Consider the following 5760-nt stretch of genomic DNA (forward strand, 5'->3'; position numbering starts at 1 on the left):
CATATTTCACATTAAAAAAAGCGCTTGAATTTATGCGAAATTTCGGCTTTAAATACTTTAGAGAATTCTTTTTCTCACCTTTTTAATGCACAAACTATAAACTAATAAATACTTAATTTATTAAATAAAACTTAAAATCAAAAACTTAAATTTATCTTACAAAAGTATACCATAAAAATATGTATGCAAATGGCTTCTACACTCGTTTCTTTTCAAATTTCACCTTAGCTCAATAACCTTCTTCACTGCAGAAAAACCGAAAATAAATTTCATTAGTCATCTTCCAATTGTAGGCCATGGTATGCGGATATATGCAAATATTAGCAAAATTTCGAAAAACATATTTAAATATGTACACTTTATGCATAATATATATATGTACATGTGCATGGCTTAAACTCAGAAATTGCCTACACACGCTGTGCCATCACCCTTAGCGGCAAAATGACCCATCGGTTCCATGGTGTAGTGGTTAGCACTCAGGACTCTGAATCCTGCGACCCGAGTTCAAATCTCGGTGGAACCTTGTGGAGGATTAATTTTTTTTAAATGTGATTAATTTTTCTTAATGCTTTTTATAAAATGTTTTGTGTGTATTACATTTTTTTGGCAAAAATTATTAGCACTGTTTAGTAAAATAAATAAATAAAAATTAAATTATTATTTATCTGCAAACATTTTTTTATGTCATACTGTATGTCACATAGTAGCTTAAGTCGAAATGGAAATGGGGAAATATAAGTCAGCTTTGTTTAATTTTTATGCTAGCTTTTTCCAGCAAATCAGCGGTTAAGCTTAATAATTTTGGACGACTAGTGCTCGCACGCTCTGGACTAACGCATCAACGCGAGCGCTGCACGCAGGTTTCGACATGTTTGTATTACACACGACACAGGAACCAGTCGTGCTTGCCAATCGCTACTTGTCGTATGTAACAGCTTCTGCATATAGTCACATAATCATGCTCCCACTACCAACAACAAACATTTCCTTACTTATTCGCTCCTTACCTCTCCTACTTATGTATGTATATTCTCGCATCTCTTCTTCACGTTTCTTAATTTGATCCCTTACCAACTGATTTTTACTTTAATGACATTGGAATGATTAATAAAGCTACCTTCGAAAAGAACGGATGGTTTCTTTTCTTATGTTTTATGAAGCCAAAATTGTGTAGTTGGTTTATGTCTAGGGCCATGATTTTATTTATACATACCATACAAAATCAACTTATTAATTTTTAGTAGAAATTTTATTTATATTTAGTATTAAAATAATAAAACTATTTTTTGTTCTATTTTTAAATAATTTTTATTATTAAACAATATAAGATTTTTAAATACACAAATAAAAAAAAATGGATGGTTGTGGTGACGTATTTGTGAAAAGAAAACCCCCCAGCGTCAAGTGGTTAACATCAAATTTCTTCAATAAATTTAAATTACGAATATCGATAATAAATAGTAAATTAGAAAATTATGGTTCACATAGTATTTAGAAGAAAGCAAAAACGAAAACAATTTTATTTTTTCATAATTGGATTTAAGGCTACTATGGTACACGGCGGCTGAATCATTTATGTATATATGTTTGCTTGTGTTGTAATTTTATTTTCCTTAATTATTTATTCCGTTTCATACAATTTCTTAAATTTTTTGTATTTGTTAAGCCGATAGCCCTTGTCGCTTGTGCTATTACATTAGATTAATCTGTTTTTTTTTTTAAATTATATTTTAATAATATAAATAAATAATTAGATAATAATAATTTTGTTTTTTATTAGTCACTTTTTAATTTCGTTTGTTATTCATTTTATTTTATTTTTAGTTTTTATAATTTCGTAATTTTTTATTTAGTTTGTCATTCATTTTATTTTATTTTTAGTTTTTATAATTTCATAATTTTGTATCATTCAATAATTCATATTAAAAAACAAAATCAATCTGTGGAAAGAATAGAAAGAAAAGAAAGAAAGATGCATTTATTTTCCATTTACCTTCATCCAAGGTGCATTCATTAAAATTCTTTAATATTATAGAAGTATATATGTACATACATATATTCTCCCTTTCATCGTCCAATGGCAAAGCAAAACACTGCTGGAATAGAAAAAATGAGTGGCAGAGAAGTAGGCAGGCAGTATTAAACACATTTCACGATAAACACTGTACAGTTGTATTTGTGCTGATGTAAGCCATTTGACAATCGTTTAACATGTGCCCGGGTAGCTCAGTCGGTAGAGCATTGGACTTTTAATCCAAGGGTCCAGGGTTCAAGTCCCTGCTCGGGCGATTTCTTCTTTTTATTTTATTTTTTTTTTTAGTTTTTATTACATTTATATTTTTTTCTTTCACTAAATTTTTATTTTAAACTATATAATTATAATAAAAATATTTTAATCAATAAGAATTATTGCTATTGAATAAGTTTAAATGAGTCAATGGTTTTTATCTTTTATTATTTTTATCTTATATTAGTAATATATATTTTTATATTTTGTATTTTTATTAAGAATATTTAAAAAAATTACTTAAACAATTTCTAATTAAAGGAAAAAAATAAGAAGCTTTGTTAATACTTATTTGTTTGCTCACATGCATTAAAATACATACACTCGTCAGAAAAAGTTAACGTACACTGCATGCATTCATTAAAAAAGTATAAAAAATGTATTTATATTTGGATTGAATAAAAAAAATTTGTACTTTATTTACAGGTTAGAGTTCAGTCATTTAGCACAAGATGATTTAAAAAGCATAAATTTAAATTCAGTTTCAAAGTAATAATAAAAACAAAAATCATATGAAAAATACTTCAGAAAAAGTTAACGTACACTGTACATAACTTTAAAATAAAAATTAGTAAATAAAATAATAAAACTTATTAATAGCTTGTAGGGTATCCCCTACGTCTTATAACTTCTGCTAAACGTTTTGGCATAGATTTGACCAACTTTGACGTTTCTTCTGACGTAATTTTGCCCCATTCTTCAGTAATTACGTCCTTCAGCATTGTTTTTGAGGTTATGTTATGCTGCCGAATCTTTCGTTCTAATAAATCCCAAAGATGCTCAATAGGATTGAGATCTGGTGATTGTGGAGGTGTATGCAATTGTTTGGGTACATTATACAGGAGCCAGAGCTTAACTATTTCTGCAGTGTGCTTAGGGTCGTTATCTTGTTGGAACACAAATCCGTTCTCTAAGCCTATTTTGGTAGCACTCTGCCTCAAGTTCCATTTCAGAATATCCAAATATCTGTACTTATCCATAGTTGATTCTATAAATTCAATATTACCCACTCCGTTATATGCCATACACCCCCATACCATTACGCCTCCGCCGCCGTGCTTAACAGTTGGAGCAAGATTCTGTCTGTCGAGAGCTGTTCCTTGTTTTTGCCATACCAGTTTTCGTCCCGTAATTCCAAATATGCAGAATTTGCTTTCGTCGGAAAATAATACCTTTTCCCAGAAATCTAGGGGCTTGCTGATGTGTTCTTTGGCGAAAGCAATACGTTTCTGTCTGTTTATTAATGACACAAACGGTTTCTTGCGTGCAACTCGGGCATGATAGCCACTTTTCTTTAGAATTTTACACACAGTATCACTGCAAATGGTTTTTTGAAACCTTTCCTCAACGTCTTTTGCAATTTTTGAAGCCGTAAGTTTTGGATTTTTTTGAACTTCATTAATAATATGGCGTTTTTCTCTATCAGTAAGTGTACTAGGGCGTCCTGAACGCGGCTTGGAAGTTGTGGAGCCTGTCGATTTATAGTTTTTGATAACTCCTTGGACTGTAGAATGAGTCCTTCCTACAGTTTTTCCAATTTCGCGTAAAGATTTCCCTTCATTCCATAGTTTTATGATGATATCCCTTTCATCGGAGCTTGTTGCTTTTCTTTTTGGAGCCATTTTACAAAACTGCTGAATATTACACGCACTAGCTAGAAAATAGTTTAGATATACACCTTAAATGCTTTTTATTCAATTTTGTTTAAAACGTAATAGGGGAAGCCCCGTGCTTTGTGCTGTACGTTAACTTTTTCTGCGGTGGTAATGCCCCATTTTTTAAATATTAATCGCTAAATCAAGAGTTGCCACAGTTTTTCTATTAAAATTACATTTGAATGATTACTCAATATTATGTGATGGTATTGAAATTAAAAAAAGTTTTGATTATAAAGAATCTTATCATTCAGAGCCAAGAAAAGTCCGTACCGGGCCGTGTACGTTAACTTTCTCTGACGAGTGTATATCAGTATACATACACATATAAAGGGTGGGCATTTGTGGATCAACATCAAGACGCACACCAAAAGTAGGAGGAGGAACTCGGCCAAACACCCAAAATGGGTGTACGCGCCAATTATATATGTATATATTTCGACTGATGCGTTTGATGATGCACCTAAGTCTGGAGGCTTTTTTTCCTCCTGTTCGAGGCTCCTTTGTAAAAGGTTATATCCACATATCGATAGAAAATTTAATTTTAGGATGCTACCTTGAAGCTCAAGTCGTGTTCTTGTTAGCGAAATATGTTATATTCACGTCCAAAGCCGAAAAAGTTTGGCCGGATGCCCAATGGAGAGTTAAAAATTATCTATCAATATTTTGTATTACAACAATTATAATAATATTTGTTTTTTAATTTTGATACAATTTTATAAAAAAACAAATTTATAATACTGAAATGGCTTCAATTAAATAATTTTTAGCAATTTTTTTGTTGATGGCATTTTTTGATTTTTTTCGCATATAAAACACAGTTTTGATATGACGATAAAGTTCCATATCGTAAGCAAAAAAAAAAATTGTAAAAACAATTGTAAATCGCGTTATGATTTTTGAGGTACTTCAAACTCTCAATTTCATATATTAAAATTATATGGGCTATAAAACTAGATACTCAGAAATGATGAAAATGTTATAATTTTTTTAAATTTTATAATTTTTTTTTTTAATTTTATAATTTCTCTGATTTTTCTAAATTTTATAATTTTCTAAATTTTATATATTTTTAAATTTTATATTTACTCTGATTTTTCTAAATTTTCCAAATTTTAAAACTTTATAATTTTTTTTAATTTTATAATTTTGCTATATTTCGGCTCATATGGCTTTTATGAAAGAATGGTCTATGTTTTTATTGAAGTTTAGTAAAAATTAAAGATTAAAATGGGTAATCATATACCTACATATAATTCATTATCCTGAATTTCGGGATTTTTTAAATTTATTGTTATATATAATTGGCGGATGTTTAACGAGCTCCTCCACCTATTTGAGACGTGCATCTTGATGTTGTTCCACAAATAGAATTTTTTTATTATTTTAAAAAATTTTTTTTTTTATACATTTTTATTTTGTTAGTTTTTTTTAAATTTTATAATTGGTTTTTGTTGATTTCTTTTTTTATTTTTTATAAATTTTTTTTTTATATTTTTTTATTTTGTTAGTGTTTTTTTAATTTTATAATTGGTTTTTGTTTTATTATTTTTTTTTTTAAATTTTGTTTTGTATATTTTTTTATATATTTTATATTTTTTTTATATTTTTTATATTTTTTTTTACATTTTTTATAATTTTTTTATATTTTTATAAATTTTTTATATATTTTTTAATGAAGTTTTGATCCATTTATTTAATGAAAATGTCTCGAATAATATTATAAATAATATTTACTAATATTTTACACCATTACAAGACCCGTCGGGGCATGGTTTTCCCCAACTTTGCTCTCTCCTCCATGCATACGACACC

General features: G+C 28.6%; 2 non-coding genes across 2 annotated transcripts; both read left to right on the forward strand.

Annotated features, from left to right (window-relative positions):
* Positions 1-454: 454 nt before the first annotated feature.
* Trnaq-cug (transfer RNA glutamine (anticodon CUG)) lies at positions 455-526 on the forward strand. The gene has a single exon. It is a non-coding gene; the product is annotated as a tRNA-Gln (tRNA).
* A 1692-nt stretch (positions 527-2218) lies between these two features.
* Trnak-uuu (transfer RNA lysine (anticodon UUU)) lies at positions 2219-2291 on the forward strand. The gene has a single exon. It is a non-coding gene; the product is annotated as a tRNA-Lys (tRNA).
* The last annotated feature ends 3469 nt before the right edge of the window (positions 2292-5760 follow it).

This window comes from Anastrepha obliqua, chromosome 5, assembly GCF_027943255.1.
Source record: "Anastrepha obliqua isolate idAnaObli1 chromosome 5, idAnaObli1_1.0, whole genome shotgun sequence".
NCBI classification, from domain to species: Eukaryota; Metazoa; Arthropoda; class Insecta; order Diptera; family Tephritidae; genus Anastrepha; species Anastrepha obliqua.